The sequence below is a fragment of the Mustela lutreola genome, chromosome 3 (assembly GCF_030435805.1).
Source record: "Mustela lutreola isolate mMusLut2 chromosome 3, mMusLut2.pri, whole genome shotgun sequence".
NCBI classification, from domain to species: Eukaryota; Metazoa; Chordata; class Mammalia; order Carnivora; family Mustelidae; genus Mustela; species Mustela lutreola.
Genome location: NC_081292.1, coordinates 137,990,476 through 138,008,763, shown reverse-complemented (window position 1 = coordinate 138,008,763; position 18,288 = coordinate 137,990,476).

Below are 18,288 nucleotides of genomic sequence, written 5' to 3'. Positions count from 1 at the left end.
ATCAGTCTCAGAAAAGGTGCAAAACTTTCAAAAAACAAGGTAATTACTATGCTATTCAAACTATACTAAAGTCCAGAGAAAGGTGGAAAACCCTCAAATACTTTTTGAAGGCACAGTAATTATGATAGCACTTCCTAACAAAAATAGCACAAAAATTAAACCCATAAAACAAGTCCCCTATGAAACTAAGTGAGAAAGGTCCTAAATAAAAATATTAGAACATCAAGTATATATATATATTATATATATATATAATATATATATATCCCATATATATATATCCCATATATATATATGAGAAAATTGAATTTACCCAAAGATAAAAAAATGGACATGACCGAATTTCTATTCACTGAACTAATGTTTCAATATTGCAAAATCCATTATTACAAACTTTCATATTAACTTGTAAAGGAAAAGATATGATCACCTTAATATTCTGGAAAGTCATTAGATAAAATCTACTACCTATTGCCTAGGAAATTTTTAATAAGCTAAAATGCTATTAAATGAAGGGACTCAATATTAAAAAGAGATCAATTTTTCCCTCTAAATTACTCTATAAATTTTATTCTAGTGGAAATTAAAATGATACATTTGGAATTTGAAAAAAAATATAATTCTAAGTTCAAATGAAATGAGAAATATACAACACTAACCAACACTGAAAGGAATAAGAGAAATAAGTAAGTAAAGCTATGATGGCTAAGATAGAATAGCACCAGGGACATAATAATTCCACAACATAATGGAACAGAGATCCAGAACCAGGATGTGTAACAAATGTGGCATTTCAGATCAATGGGAAAAGATGGTTTAATCAACAAATCACATTGGGAAAAATATTTCACTCTTTGGGGAAAAAAAAAAAAAAACCTTAAAATTAGAAGAACTTTTAAAAAAAATTCCAGAGAGATTAATGATAAGCTAAATAATATAACTACAGAAGTCATGGAGGAAATATAAATACTTATATACATAGACCTTAATTGTGAAAGTCTTTTCCAATCCTACCACCAAATGTTAAAATTGTATGAGAGATTTTGGCTATATTTGAAAGTGAAAACATTTGTGTCTCAAGATATAAATTAATACTAAAAGGCAAAATGAACTGGGAAAAATGATCTGCAAAGTTTACGATAATTGTAAATACCCTAAATAGGAAAAGAATATTCTCAAAGCAATCAGAAAAAAAAAAAAACCTCATAAAAACTATCCCCAAACCCCCACAAATAACTAAAAAATATATAAAAAATGTTTAATATACTAATTGTCAAGTAAACTAAGATAACAATTAATTGTCACATTTTTCCTATTAGATTGACAAATATCACAATTAAAACTAATATCCAAGACTAATAATAATGTGGGAAAGAGACATCTCTTTAAGGAGCATTGGTGTCACATTTCTGAAGAACAGTTTTGCCAAATGTATCAAGGGCTTTGTCTTTGTCTTTACAAGGCCCTTTGCCTTTACAATTCCATTCCTAGAAATTTATTTTAAGAAAATAACCTGACAGGTTTACTCAAATGTGCTTGTGTCTTACCAGGGGCAAATTCACATTTTATAAGTCCTGAAATGTATACTTTGGGAAGGGAGCTCTTTAAGAAAAAAATACAAGGGGTGCTTGGGTGCTTCAGTGGGTTAAGCATGGGACTCTTGATCTCAGCTCAGGCCTTGATCTTAGGGTCCTGAGCTCAGGGCCCACTTTAGGCCCCAAGCTGGGTGTGCAGCCTATATGCATGCATACATATATACATACATACATAGAAAAAAATACAAAATTGTGAAAACAAAATTAGGGATGCCTGGGTGTCTTGGTCAGTTAAAACATCTGTCTTCAGCTCTGGTCATGATCCCAGGGCCCTGGAATCAAGCCCTGGTCAGGCTTACTGATCAGTGCGGAGTCTGTTTTTCCCTTTCCCTCTGCCCCTCCCTCCACTCATGCTTGTGCTCTCTCAAAATAAATGAATAAAATCTTTATTTAAAAAGTAAAGGAAATTAGTTATAAAATGAATATTTATTTAGAATGAGGAAAAAAATCATGATATATTACAAATTTTTAAAACTTGACAAATACCACAAACATTACAGCATCTCCCAAAACAGCATATTTATATTAATTTTCCTAAATTTTTGACAGTATGCTTTTTGATTGCTTCTGCATATGATAACAATTTTTAATATTACTTTTCTATAGACACATAGAAAAATAGTTGTCTTCTTTAGCATGAGCAATCGATATTTGTTCTGTATTATTGATGGTTAAAATGCATAATACAATTAACTTCAACCAGAGATTTATTTCTTATTTGCAATGTTAGTACAGATTTGTGTCCTACAAATGCAGAAATTCTGATCAATTCTATGTTGCATAACTCTCACATAACAGTAAGCAAGCAAGCAAGCAAGAAAGCCAGGCAGCCAGCCTGGTGTGTTTATTATTGTAAATGCTCCATTAATGAATATGCTTTTGACAGGAGAGAACTTGGCTTTACCTGGACATCTCTAAAAGCCAAATTTTCCATACACTAGCTTTTGTCCCCATATACTTCAAGCTGTATTTCTCCTCCACTGTGCATACTTCTAAGGCTATGTACTATAGAAAACATTCATATTCCTGTGTGTCCTCTAGCCCTGAACCTTTGTGCCAAGATGCTGGGTGAGCAGGGATAGTGAGTAAAAGAGTATTCAGAAAAGCCATTCTTGCAACATAAGCCTTGCAACAACTTAACTCTACACAAAAGGCAATGAAAATCATATAAATGTATCTTACTAAACTCAAACTAAATGCATCCTCAACCTGACTTCTTCCCCATGTCCCCAAAATGTGGCCCCCTCCAGGAACACTTGATAAATGGGGAAGCATGACAGATAGGATGTTGGAATGGAAAAAGAAAGTTGTCTCAAGTGAGTACCATTGAAATATTTTATAGCTGCTAATCTTAAAAGACTTTGTTCATTCCCATTTTTTCCGCCATCTGACCATTACTTGTTAGAGTTCCTCAAGGCTTGATCCCAGGACTTCCTATCCTACTCACTTCTTTCTAGGAAATCTTATCTGCAAAGCTAAGTTAAATTACTATCTACTTGCTTATGACCTCCAAATTTGTATTCCTAATCCAGAGTTTAAGTTCTAAATCCAACTGCTTACTCACTATTTTCACTTAGATATCTCAAAAGCATGTTAAATGCCTTATCCAAGATAGAAGTAACAATTGACCACCCTCAACAACATTCTCTTTTGAGAAGAATGTAGTATCCTAGCAAAGCACCTCCTCTCAAACAAGGGTTAAATACAAAAGCCTAAGCCCCATACTAAACACATCACCAAGTCTTGATTTTACCAGTTATCTCTCAACATTGTCTGTTTGCCTTCATCATCCCCTCACTTCCCACTGCCTCACCTTCACCCCAATCCAAGCTACACTCCAGGCTCTTCCATGTTTTCCTACTTCCTAGAGGACCTGGCAATTAAAGCCCTTCAGAATCGGGCCCCTGCATATTTTTCAAGACTCATCTTCCAACACTCTTCTCTTTCTACATTCCTTGTATGCTAGCCACAGGAGGTTACTCATTCTTGTGCATAAAAAGTTTTATACTTGTCTTTTTCCATCATTATTCCCTCATTCTAGAATTTTCTTGTCCACTCTGTCCATCTTTTAAACTCTATTTATTTTAGAAGGCTGAGTTCAAAGATCATCTTGATGACATCTTCCCGGACCTTTCCTTTTGCCCTCCTATTTTCTGCCACACTTTCCACTCCACCAAATAAATACCCAGCACTCTATCATGCTGTTATAGCTCTTTGTACATAGCACTAGTACAGCAGCTTTATATTATAGTTCATTTGTACCAGTATCTATAACCTTGGATAGATTATGAACTGCTCAAGGGCAGAGACAATGGCTTACTCATCTTTTTCCCTTTTGCCACTTGACACAGGGCCTAGGTACTAGGTAGGACCTCAATATATGTTTCCACAGCATACCTTCAATACTTTCTGTTACAAGTGAAAAAGATTCCAACTGATCTGTCATAAGCAGAGATAAGAAATATATTTGTTCATGTAATAAAAATTACAGGGGTAGAACTAGCTCCGGCAGGTGCTGCATTAAACCTCAAATGAGGTCGTAAAATGCTGTCCCTATTCACTTCTTATCTCCACTCTCCTTTATGTGGGCTTTATTCTCAAGCAGCATAGTAGCTCTAGACCATCATTTAAGATGAAACTTAGCAGTATAGGGGGAGTTTCTTTTCCCTGATAGCATGCACAAAAATGCTAGACTAGCCCTCATTTACCTAACTGGATTACATGATCATTGCTGAACCAATCCTTGAGGCCAAAGAAAACCAAACACCTAATAGGCACAATCTGAGCCATATACCCATCTCTGAGCTTGGGGTAGAAACAAAGACCAGGAATAGGATAGCTCTCTAGAGGAAAATCAAAGCTCCTATTACCAAGATGCTGTGAGCTCAAAATAACAAATGTACACAAGTAGTTTAAGATTGGGAAAATTATCATTAACTTTCCTTTCAGACAAAATTCTCAGTGTTACCTCACTTATTTGAAATTTCATAAAATTTGAAATCTATCCCTAAAAAAGAGTCTTCAGTTCTTAAGAGCATCCTGTTGGTGTTTCTGAACATCTTGCATAACACCTAGCACATGGCACCTGGCACATGTGTGCTAGGACATATATGTTAAATAAATAAAAGAATGATTTGAAAAAAAACCCACAGCCTGTCAAATAATATCTAAAAAAGCATATAGAATATGTCATACATAAATGCACACATTGACCAGGACAAGAAACACAGAGAGCTGCTTTACCCTAAAGTAATTTATTATTTAACAAGTGACCGAGGCGCCTGGGAGTCTCAGTTGGTTAAGCCTTGGCCTTCGGCTCAGGTCATGATCTCACAGTCCTGGGATCGAGCCCAGCATCAGACTCTCTCTTTGGCAGGGAGTCCGCTTCTCCCTCTCTCTCTCTGCCTGCCTCTCTGCCTACTTGTGATCTCTCTCTCTCTGTGTCAAATAAATAATTTTTTTTTTTAAAGTGACCAAGTGAAACAGAACTTGTATTTGCTTAAAGAAAAACTGTGCATACCCCACCATCTTCTCTTTCTTTTCCTTTCCTTTAAAAGAAAAGTTCAGAATATGGGCCATGGGTTTAAATTCTTGTCCTCACTTACTAAAATCAACTGTTAAATGATCATGTATGAATCCAAATTGGAGTTTGGATTTATATCTATATGTTAAAACATCCTTGACCAAATCAGACCCTGGTTCAAGCTGACATTGCAGAAATGCTGACTACCAAGTAGAGTTCTGCCTGAACTAAAAGCAATGTTACTACTTGTTTTGATCTTAAAGGGCAGAACTTTCCCTTACAAATATATCTAGCAGACCTACTCTAGGTATTGATTTCATGACTGCTCTAATGACCACGAAACTTAGATGTGGCTGTCAACTCAAGGAATTTATAAGATCCAATGTCAAATCCATAGATAGAGAGTAAACTCCATGATGACAGAGTCATTATTTTATTCATTTCCCTGTTCCTGTGAAACAGGACACAAGGTCTTTCACAAAACTTTCTCAAGGGGTGTCTGGGTGGCTCAGGAGGTTAAGCCTCTACCTTCAGCTCAGGTTATGATCTCAGGGTCCTGGGATTGAGCCCTGCATCAGGCTCTCTGCTCAGCAGGGAGCCTGCTTCCCCCTCTCTCTCTGCCTGCTGTCTTCCTACTTGTGATCTCTCTCTGTCAAATAAATAAATCTTTAAAAAAATTTTTTCTCAAGAAATAATTCATGAATTGATGTAAGCACACATACACATATATTTTTATGGTTTAATGTGTTTCCTCATGTTTCATCTGCTGTCAACCTTCCTTTTAGGGACATTTCATTACCAAGAAAGGATAGAATGCCAGTCTTCTCATGACACCCAACAAGCAGGAAGCTTAAGGAGACAAAGGTGTGTTGGAGGGGATGAAGAACCAACTTTTGGATCACATCAACTTTTCTTGCTTTGAGAAAGAACAGGGGAGAGCAAAAATCCTCTCCAAATCTCTATCAATATACAAAGTTAATGAAGATAATAGGAACCAAAAGAAACAAATAATTTTTATCACTGGAAGCATTATTTGTGTGAATTATATGTTAAACAGCACTAATTTCATTTTTGTTTACACAGTGTACACAGCCTTAATAAATAGCTTCAAGCTAACTTCAGAAGTGTCTTTTTCATTTTCTAGGGTGGAAAAAGAATGCTCGATTTATCACCTGTATTGCTACTAAATATTTTTTAAAAGTTAAAAGGAACTCAAACATTCTTTTCTTCTTGGTTTCATGATAGTTTAGGGAAAAATTTGTAGCAAAATATTAACTTCATATTTTCTTGTTAGAAACCATCTTATAGTCTAAGAAGCAGACTGTATGTCTAAGAGAATCAATTTAAGGTTTCAATAAAGGCAACATTTGACTCATTGATATATGATTTAATATTTCCTCTGTGTTTGCGTTATAATTCAGTGGATACAACCCCAATAATCAGGTAGGAACGTAAGGTGCTGAGCGTGAACAACTTCAGACAGTAAAATATAGAACCATTGAAATAGGAGACAGGGCAACTTTTAGCTTTTGAGATTTGAACAATTTGAAGAAAAGTACTGGCATTCAGAAATATTCCAAAGGGGAGTTGAAAATTTCAAAGTATTCCATATCTACCCATTGATTTTTTTTTGAAGTCCATGATGTACCGGGGATAACATCTTGTTCATTATTTACCAGTTCTCCTTTAGAGCTTTTTCCTCTACCAGTCTACCTGCCTTCACACATTTTTGGACCTTTCTTCTCAGAACTCCTGCCCACTATGAGGAAATAATGGACTGGAACTTTCTGATAATTTTTTTATTCCAAATCTGCAAGTCCTAATCAGCTTTTACCTGCACCACCAGAAAAATCTCTTCACGGATTTAAGTCTCTCCACTGTTTCCCCTTCTCTCTACCACTGTTTATTCTCCAGATCTGATCATGAACTCTCCTGTTTCAGTGACCTCAGTGGCTCCCTAGTACTCCCAGGTCAGAGTACTCCTGGCCATTAGGCTGGACCCAACATCCACATATCATATTCTCACCTCCTCCTGGCCCCTTATTCAACTGACCCTGATCTACACCTATGAAATACAAAGCCAAGCAGTATCTCTCTTCCTGCTAACAATCTTTCAAAAGGCATGATAGTTAATGGAACTGGTCAAGCCATCCTTTGCATCTGATACATTTTCTCTTTCTCATTTATATGCATAATAGAAAATTTTGCCTTAATGTAGAAACTGTCACTTCTGATATTTAAGTCAAATTAGCAAATATTTCTTAAATATCCAATCTTCAGTATTGATTGTGTTCAGTGAAAATGTGAAGAGGATGAAAATGTGCCTCTTAACTGTTGAAATTGTAGACTAGAACAAAATCCTCCAGGATACCAAACTGTTGGCTCACACTGGCAAAGGTAAAACAGCTCTATAGGTGGCTAGTAAGTAATAAAAGCATAGAGGGGTGCCTGGCTGATTCAGTAGGTAGAGCATGCAACTTTTGAACTCCGGGTTGTAAGTTCAAGTCCTATGTTGGGTGTAGAGGTTGCTTAAAAATAAAATCTTAAAAAAAATCATTAATACTTACTTGTTTAGACAGATGAGTTCTAGAAAAACACATTTTCCATATTCTAATAAGTCTTTGCTGATAACATATCAGATTATTGGTAAATTGGGACAAGAAAATAACTATTTCAATATTTCAACCTTTGCATTAGTCTTTCCACCTTTGAAAGAGAAATACTAATAGTAACTAATTTCCTAAAGTAAAGGAATAACTTAAAGCTCTGAAGTTATAATTTAAAGTGCTACAATGCCAGGTTCATCATATATTATTATGGTGGATTTTAAAAGAATGTACGAACTGTTACCATATGACCCAGCAATAACACTCCTAGGTATCTGCTCAAATTAAATGAAAATATGTCCTCACAAAAACCTGCATATGGATGTTTATGGTAGCCTTATTCATAACTGCCAAAACTTGGAAGCAACCAAGAAGTCCTTCAAAAAGTGAATGGATATGCAAACTGTGGTATATCCAGACATTCAAATATTCAAGTATTATTCCGTGATAAAAAGAAATGAAAAAATCAGATCCTGGAGAAAATTTATATGCACATGACTAAGTGAAAGAAGTCTTTCAACTACACAGCATTCTAGAAAAGATAAGACTATGGAAATAGTAAAAAGATCAATGGTTGCCAGGAGTCTGGGGGAAGGAGAGATGAAAAGGTGGACCACAGGGGTTTTTAGGGCAGTAAAACTATTCTGTTGAATGCTACAAGGGTAGAAACATGCCACTGTACATTTGTTAAAACCCATAGAATGGATGACACCAAAAGTGAACCATGCTGTAAACTATAGACTCTAGGTGAAATGGCATGCCAATATATGTTTATCAGTTATAACCAATGTACTCTTCTGGTGATGGATGTTGACAATGGGGATAATGCATGTGTGGGGACAGGGGTATGTGGGAACTCCTTGTACTTTCCACTCAGTTTTGCTGTGAAATGAAAACTGCTCTAAAAACTAAACCTGATTGATTTTTTTTGTAAGAACATAAGACACTAATTCAACTTAATAAAAAAAAAGAAAAGAAAAAAGTAAAAGAACATAAGTTAGAGGAAATACCATTTAGCAAATCTCATCTAATGAATACTTACAAAGCTACCTGACAATCACTTGACAGAATGTCAAGATTTTATTTTCTGTGATTCTAAGAATAAATTGTAGAAAATGATAATATAGGTTCAATATCTTGAGTTCCTGCACAAGTTCTGATCCCAACTGAAACTGAAGAATTAACTTTGTTCCAAGTAACAGAATAATCTAAAAAAAAAAAAAAAAAAAAAGGCAGTGGGTCGGGGGTAGGGGCAGCTGGGTGAGTCAGTCACTTGAGCGTCTAACTCTTCATTTCAGCTTTGGTCACAATCTCCGAGTTGTGAGATTGAGTCCTGCATCATCAGGCTTCACACTCAGAGTGGAGCCTGCTTAAGATTCTCAATCTCCCTCTCCCTTTGCCACTTTCCCCAACTCCTCTCAAAAAAAGCAAATAACAGAATCATCTAGAAATAACCTTGAAGTTATGTTTTCAATTTTTATGTTTCTCAAAATAAAGGCATTTGAGAACTTCGAACACCTAAGCTGTGTTCCTTTAGGTCAAGGTGGAGGGAAGAATAGAAAAAAAAAAAATGCCTACAGCAAATGAATCTTTTTATCTTCAGGATATTTGTTGGCATTTTCAAGGAAATCTGACCCACCTGTCTTCTCTGTCTCTCTCCAAGAGCAGTGAGTCCCAGCCCACAAGTCTCAGCTAGTTTCTGCTTTCCTGCTCACCCTCCATGAGGCATCCACATTCTCTGTGATTTGGAGACCATATTTGGAGAGACCATTCTTTAGTTCTCTGAGACTCTTGAGCATAACGTTCAGGAACACTGATTAGAGGTCAGTAAGATCAAAAATAAAATGGATACTTTGTAACTGCATTAACCTTGAGAAATGAAGATTGCTATACTTTTAAATAACCTTATGTTAGAACTGAATTTCAAAGATGGCATGAGTATTTTAAATCCTGCTAGGATGAACTTGAAGCTTCATCTATACAAGGACAAGACTTGCTTCAGTTCATAATTCCCATGAGCAGCTTCTGCGGTTTGCCTTCTCTTTATTTAACATATGTATGCTTGAAGCTCTTGGGTTTCTTTTACATTTAATTTCAATTAAATTACTTCAGGAGTTTGTATGTGGGTGGATGTGGGGGTGTGGGGAGAGAGAGTTAATTTTGTAGTTGAATAAATTCCGTTTAGAATTTTATAAAGCTTCCCCCCATTTCACATCAAACTTGTAGCACAGAAACCACAGTATACAGCGTTGCTTTTCCTCCAACCTGTTTTTCTGTGGGAATCTAAAGACAGCAATAAAATTTGTAAGTAGGTAATTGCTATTTGAACAATAATCTCACTTTTGTACAAGTTATTTACTTAATAAACCAAAGTTCTAGGATAAATATGAGTATAATCAACAAAATACACTCTCTGACAAGAAATAGGAATGAATCACCTTTTTCAAGTTTGATAGAATAAGAGTGGGTTGTTCACTTTGTCAGTCTATGTATGTGGTTTGGCAGTTAATACTTTAGATTTCTCTTTGCTCAATTTGAGGCTTATTCTTTGAGGCTTAAATTGATCAATTAATTATGTGCAATTCAATAGCTATCTCACAAAATTATTATATATTTGTGCCACTAGTCATAAAATGACTAGCGTTTCTGAAGCTAATTTTTCTGATAAATGTATTAGAGGCAAATGTGCTGTTTGAACAAGTTCCTCAGTGCATGCAGTAGACAACTCATATATGCTTATAGAGTGAAAGGTTTGCATACAAGAAGGCAAGCTTGTACTAGCAGCAGCACAATGCCTACCTTGCAGGTAAACAACAGCCATATTCGATACCTGGATAAGTAGTCAATAAACTAGAGCCAAATCAGGAAAGACAACATAGTTCTGGCATGAGTCCCAGTCTCCAATCCTAGGGAAGCCCAGGTCGAAGGCAGAAGTGACAATCGGTTAAAAGTAGAATACTGAATAACTACCATGTTCTGGGGCCCAACTCTTCCTTTACCTGGAAATGAGATGCAAAGAAAAGTAGAAAGGGTAGGAAATCTCATTCCACAAGTATTCACAGGGTAGCTTTTCCATGCACATTGACTAATTCAAGGTCCAGAATCTGGGAAGTCTGAGTAAATCACAAATGTTGGTCCCTCTGTTACTTGCCCTAAATGTGAAGGAGGATCAATGAACCAACTGGGACCTTGTAAGGATCCACAGAGGTTTGGATTCTTAACTGGTCTGTGAAACTAGACTGAAAATGTTCCAGAACTTGCACATCAAAGAGACTCCTGCACTGTGGCTTCATAGCCAGCTTACCTCCCCTTGGGACTCATAATCAGCCATGGGCTAATCCACTGATTCCCATGCTCTTCACCAAGAACAGCTTTTGTTTTTATTTCCTGTCATCTTTTTCTCTCTCTTTTTAAAAAAGATTTTATTTATTTATTTATCAGAATGAGAGAGAGAAAGAAAGAGTGCACAATCAGGAGGAGTGGCAGGCTGAGGGAAATGCAAGACCCGATCCCAGGATCCTGGGATCATGACCTGACCTGAAGGCAGATGCTTCAGTGACTGAGCCACCAAGGCATCCCAAATCATCTTTTTCTGAATTTGGCATTATTAATAATGATTTGTTTCTCACTGTTTAATTCATCAGATACATATTGGAAGTGTGAATCAGGTCTTCTGCTAAGAATATTGATAAAACTTCCACCAAAAGACATTTAAAAACCTTGTTTTATTTAACCTGGTTAATTTAATCTGGTTAATTGAGCATGTTGTCTCTGTTAGTCTATTTGCATTACTTAAATTATTCATGGATCCCACCTCTTACCAACCAATTCCCACTGCCCCAACTCTTACTACTACCACTTACTTCTTATACAGCTGGGGGCAGGAGTCCCTGTGTTGGGAATCATTGGGCTAGAATAGCTACAAATTTGTTTAGGTCCAGAAAAATTACAATAGCTCAGCTGTGGTGAACACTACTATGAGACATCATTTTACTGTGTTGATCTAGGTATGGTATTTTCAAGGGAGTGTTTTTGCTTTTGGTGCAAGGACTGATCACCTCAACCTGGCATCTAAGCCCATGGCAAGTTCCAGTTTGCATGTGTTCACAGACATGACATAACAAATCAATAGCCTATACCCAAGAGACCTCAGGAACCAGCTGTTTCTCCACTCCTTCCACACTCAAAGTTGAGCCCCTGCCTCATCCCTTCCAGCTTGAGTCAAGTCCTTGACCTAGGGGAAGGGGCAACCAGAGGCAGATGTGTGCATGTGCATGGTGTGGGGGATACTGTTGCTCAGAAGCCTGTTGATGGAATGAGCTTCAGATGTAAAGTCAGATGATCTGGGTTTGAGTTCTGGTTCTGACCATAACACCTCACATAAATGTGACATTTAGTAAGACAATTGACATTGGCTTGGGGAATAATAAGGATCTCATTCCCATCTCCCTAATCTCAAGCAGATGTCAGAAAGACCAAAACACCTAATTAGCTATCAATCTGCTCCATTTTGTATCTTGGAATATAAAATTACTTGTCAACACATGCTGTATTACCTTTATATAATTTCCCTTTATTTTTTCCGTAGCACTCTTTGGGCAATTCTGTTTCTTCTGTGATATCTATGTACATATCTTAACCTGTCATTGTAAGGAACCACAGCAAAAGATGGGTGGGATGTCATTTGAGGAGTGTGAAGTATTAACAGAAAAAAAAATGCAAGTGGACATTTTCCTAGGCAGACTGAAGTTTGAAAAATATTAGTGAGTCTTGAGCCATAATAAAGAATATCCTTTTACTGTTTTTTTTTTCCCTCCTTGCGCTCCCAGAACACACTGCTCATGTTTTCTATGCCTGGTCTATTTTGAGCTTGGTTGTATTTTGGCATTTGTGTGACAATGTCAGAGCCACAGCTTGTCATTTCACATTCTGCTAGTGGCACTTGGATCTATTTTTCATTCTGTTTCTAGAAAAAACTGTCACTCTACTTCCATGGTTTGAAACCATGGACAGAAAGCCACCTCCATGCCTTTCGTGTGATTTCAACAGAGCTTTTGGTAACTCCTTCATCACTGAGCTACTGCTCACAGATCTCCCCTACTGTGAAAACATGTTGAGAAGGACTCGTTCCCGAAGTTGATCTGTCTCAAATGCTCTCCCATGGGTAGGTGAATATCAGAAAAGTGCCCTGGACTGAAAATTTACTAATTTATTCCCAGGGTTTTAAAAAATTAAGGAAAACCATTTTTTTCTTTTTTTAATTTTAAATTCAATTAGCTAACATATAGTACATATTAGCTTCAGATAGAGAGTGCAATAATTCATTAGTTTTCCATAACACCGAGTGTTCACCACATCACATGCCCTCCTTAATCCCATCACCCCATAACCCCCATCTCCTCACCAACCTCCCATCCAGCAAACCTCAGTTTGTTTCCAATAGTTAAGAGTCTCTCATGGTTTCTCTCCCTCTCTGATCACTTTCCATTTAGTTTTCCTTCCCTTCCCCTCTGATCCTCTGCCTTGTTTCTTATATTCCATGTATGAGTGAAACTATATGATAATTTTCTTTCTCTGGCTGACTTATTTTGGTCAGCATAATACCCTCCAGTTCCATCCATGTTGATGTATTTGGTAAGTATTCATTCTTTCTAATGGCTGAGTAGTATTTCATTGTGTGTGTGTATGTGTGTGTATATATATATATATATATATATATATATATATTTATTTATTTATAAAATGTGGCAAAGAAAATGTGGCATATATATGCACCACATTTTCTTTATCCATTTATCTATCAATGGACATCTGGTCTCTTTCCACAGTTTGACTATTGTGGACTTTGCTGCTATGAACATTAGGGTGCATGTGCCCCTTTGGATCAATGTAATGATCTGAAGGAATACCTTTATTAAATTGTTTTGTATTTTGAATACCTCTCTGATATTCCTAGGAGTTGTAATTTTCTGAGAATTTGGACTGACTGCTACAGGGACTGTTAGAAATAATTGCCATGTCCCAAAAATATTTGTGAAGTGTCTCTTTACACATTTCTACAGAGGAAAGAAAGCTGTGAATGCCTTGACAGTACTCTAATTGGAATGAATATACCTCACATTTGGCTTGGGAGATCTGGCTTATGCTTCTTGACCCACTTCCTCTGATTTGCAGAAGTGGCCTGATTTGTATGAAAAGTTATATAGCCACTCTATCTTCTAGGCACTTGTTTATATAAGTTTATATAAGTCACCCCAAGGAAGACATAAAAGACAAATAATTGATTAAACACAGAATTTAATAATAAAGTAAAAGCTTCACTGACAAGAAGGTGTGACTCTTTATAAAATTTACCTACAAAAATGATCTAAAGTTTCTTTACATCTTTTCTTTCTAAAAAGTTGCAATGGAGCAAGCAAAAAAACACCTAAACTTTGCCTTGAGTTCCAAGATGAAGAGAAGATCCTGTATAGCCCAGACAGGAAGCAGATTTGCCTCTCATCCAATAGAAGGGGTATGTCCAGGAAATATAGTGAGAAGTACAGATTTTTTTTTTTTCCTGAAAAGCATGCCAACCACCCAAATGACTTTAACACTTTAGGACTTTAGCACAATCACTAGGACGTTAGTATAATCACTAGGGAAATGAAAAAGAGGAAAGTACATTTATGAAGACAGGCAACAATTACTAACTGTTAGCATTCACAACCTTTTTCTTTAGCCTGCAACCATGGGGGGAGATAGAAGAGAAGGAGTGACTAGAAGAGGTTGGGAAAACTTAGAGTGGAAAGGAAGAAAAATCACTACTATAATGAAAGGAAGGGAAGAGGAAGTTTGGAGGGGAGGAGTGAAGAGTAACAGGAGCTGAGTTTGGAGCTGTTTAAAGTGTGGGAGAGAGCGTTTCGGGAAGATGGCGCTGAAAATGCCTGTGAAAGCAGGAACAGAAATCCAAGTTAAAAGTGCCCTTTAAATAAAGGGAAGACATCATTGCACATAGGAATTCCAAAGCAAGGAAGCCAAGTGGGTTAATTCATATTCAGTCTCCTCCAGGACTTCCATCCTGGAAGTGCTCTGCCATCCCTGTCAATTTCAGTGTCACGTCAACCAGCAGGGTCAGCCTACTTCCCTCATGTTTCAGTAAAAGAAGCTCTGTTTCTTCTCCTGTGAAATCTTTTTAATCAGTGAGGAAAACTCTTTACAGAAGATTCCCAGCTGACTCTCACATCTCACTGCCAGAATGGCATGTTGTACTCACGCTTAAACCATTCCCTGGCAAGGAAAATAGGACCACCGTATGGCTTAGATCAACCACAATTCACCCTCCAGCGCACAGGTTGGGCTCCCCTTCCCTGAAACTCATGGTAGTGAGGCATGGGGCGGGGGGCGGGGAGAGGGGATTCTTGTTAGAAAGGAGGAAAAGAAATAAACAGGGTTTGGTATGTGTTATGGGCTGAATTGTGTCCCCCCCAAAATTTATATGCTGAAGTCCCAACACCCAGTATCTCAGAAAGTAATCATAGTTGGTCTTTAAAGTAGCAATTAACATAAAATGAGGTCATATGGGTGGGCTCTAATCCAATGATGGGTGTTCTTAGAAAAAGAAGAGATGAGGACACAGATGAGTAGAAAGAGAAGACAATTTGGAGATGTAGGAAGAAGATGGCCGTTTACACATCAAGGAAAGATAAATTAAGAAGAAACAATCCTGTCAACATCTTGATCTCAGACTTCTAGCCTCCAGAACTGTGAGAAAATTTGTTTCTTTTAAGGCATTCAGGCTGTGGTACTTTTAATGGCAGCCTGAGTCTAAGACAGTATGCAACCAGGAATATCTGCAACAAGGGAAGAAATAGAGATGAGAAAGAATTTTTAAAATGTTTTGCTAATCTAGATATTGTTTATCAACAACTGCTAACATCACAAAGGATAGAGAACCAGAAATTATGTACCTCCTGATGTAGGTGTATAACACTATAACCAATAAGGCAATCTTGCCAAGAAAGAAGAGAGAGAGAAAAAGAGAGGGAGGAAAGAAGGAAGGAAGGAAGGAAGATAGATTTAAACTGAATTTAAACAAAACACTAGACCACCAATTCATAAAAATAGAGAGGATAGAGAAACATGTTGCTATAGAAATGCAATCAATAAAATCCATATTGTGGGGAACTTTGTAGGACAAACATCCCCAGTTTGAGGAACTTTCCAGAACATAGGATTTTTCAGTGTTAACACAAGGAAAATTATGGGTAAACTAGCACAAATTGGTTACTCTAGCCATCATTTCAGCAAACAAATTGAAAGGGGAAAAAGAGGGGCACCTGGGTGGCTCAGTGGGTTAAGCTGCTGCCTTCGGCTCAGGTCATGATCTCAGGGTCCTGGGATCGAGTCCCACATCAGGCTCTCCACTCAGTGGGGAGCCTGCTTCCCTCTCTCTCTCTCTCTCTGCCTACTTGTGATCTTTCTCTGTCAAATAAATAAATAAAATCTTAAAAAAAAAAAAAAAGAAAAAAAAAGAAATGAAAGGGGAAAAAGAAATAGAGAGGGAATCTATACTTTAAAAATACTTAAAGACATATCAGCCAAATATGTGGACCTTGTTCTGAACAGATTAATGAACTGGTGAACAATTTTATGAGGCAAATGAATATTGTTAATTTTTTAGTATGATAATAGTATTACATTTTTGTTTTGTATTTATTTTTTATTTTATTTTTAAATTCAAGTATAAATAACATACAGAGTTATAATTTCAGGTGTACCATATAATGATTCAACAATTCAAACATTGTAAGTGCATTCTTAACCCTCTTCACCTATTTCAGTCATCCTCCCACCCACCTCTCCTCTGGAAATTACCAGTTTGTTCTCTATAGTTAAGAGTCTGTTGTTTTTCTAATGATATACTATATGTTGGCTAACTGAAAATAATAATAATAATAATAATAATAATAGTCTGTTATTTTTGTTTGTCTCCTTTTTCTTTGTTTTGTTCCACTTCTTAAAATTGAAATATAAGTGAAATCCTATGATATTTATCTTTCTCAAACTGACTTATTTCCCTTAGCATTATACTCCCTAGCTCTATCCATGTTGTTGCAAATGGCAAGATTTCATTCCTTTTTATGACTGAGTAATAGTCCATTCTATATATATATATATATCACATCTTTAACCATCAATCTATCGATGGACACTTGGACTGATTTCCATATCTTGGCTTTTGTAAATAATGCTGCAATAAACAAAGGGATGTTTATGTCTTTCCAAATTAGTGTTTTTATTTTCTTTGGGTAAATATGTAGTAATGGAATTACTGGTTCACATGAAAATTCCATTTTTAATTTTTTGAGGAACCTCCATACTGTTTTCCACAGTAGGTGCATCAGTTTGCATTCCCACCAACAGTGCAGAGGGACTCCTTTTTCTCCACATCCTCACCAACACTTGTTTCCTGTGTTTTTTATTTCAGCCATTCTGAAAGGTGTAAGGTAATATCTTGTTGTGGTTTAAATTTGCATTTCTCTGATGATGAGTAATGGTGAACACCTCTTCATGTGTCTGCTGGCCATCTGTATGTCTTCTTTGGAAAAATGCCTATTCATGTCTTCTGCCCATTTTTAATTGGATTATTTGGGGTTCTTTGGTGGAGTTGTGTAAATTCTTTATAGATTTTAGATATTAACCTTTTATTGGATATAGTATTTGCAAATATCTTCTCCATAAAAGACTGCAAATAGCCAAAGCTATCTTCAAAATGAACAAAACTAGAGGTATCACAATCTAAGATTTCAAGATATACAAGAGCTATAGTAGTAAGAACAGTATGATACTGCCAAAAGAATAGTTCCATAGGACATGATAGAAAGCCAAGAAATAAACATATGCTTATATGGTCAATTAATTTGCAACAGAGGAGGTAAGAATATATAATGGGGAAAAGTCTCTTCAACAAATTGTGTTGGGAAAATTGGACAGCTATATGTCAAAGAATGAAATTGGACCATTTTCTTATACCATATACAAAAATAAACTCAAAATGGATTAAAGACCTAAATGTGAGACCTGAAATCATAAAATTCCTAGAAGAAAACATAGGCTGTAATCTCTTTAATATCAGTTGTAGACACATTTTTCTAGGTATGTCTCCTTTGGCAAGGGAAACAAAAGGAAAATTAAACTATTGGGACTACACTCAAGTAAAAAGTTTTGGCACAGTGAAGAAAAACATCAACAAAACAAAAAGACAACCTACTGAATGGAAGAAGATATTTGCAAATGATATTGTTATGTTTTCTAAAAGAAGGAATCCCTCTCTCTTAGAGAGCTACGAGTGAAATATTTATAGATAAAATTGAATGGTGTTTGAAGTGTATTTCAGAATAGGATGGGAGGAGAAGATAAGTGGTGGGAGGAATGATGTAAAAGATACAATGAATCAGGATCGGCCAAGAGTAGTGATGACACTTGAGATGAGATTATTACACTATTCTGTCTAATCTGTACAAATTTTAAGTTTTCCATTATAAAAACAAGGTTGCTTTTTAAGGAAGAGTTTTTTCTATAT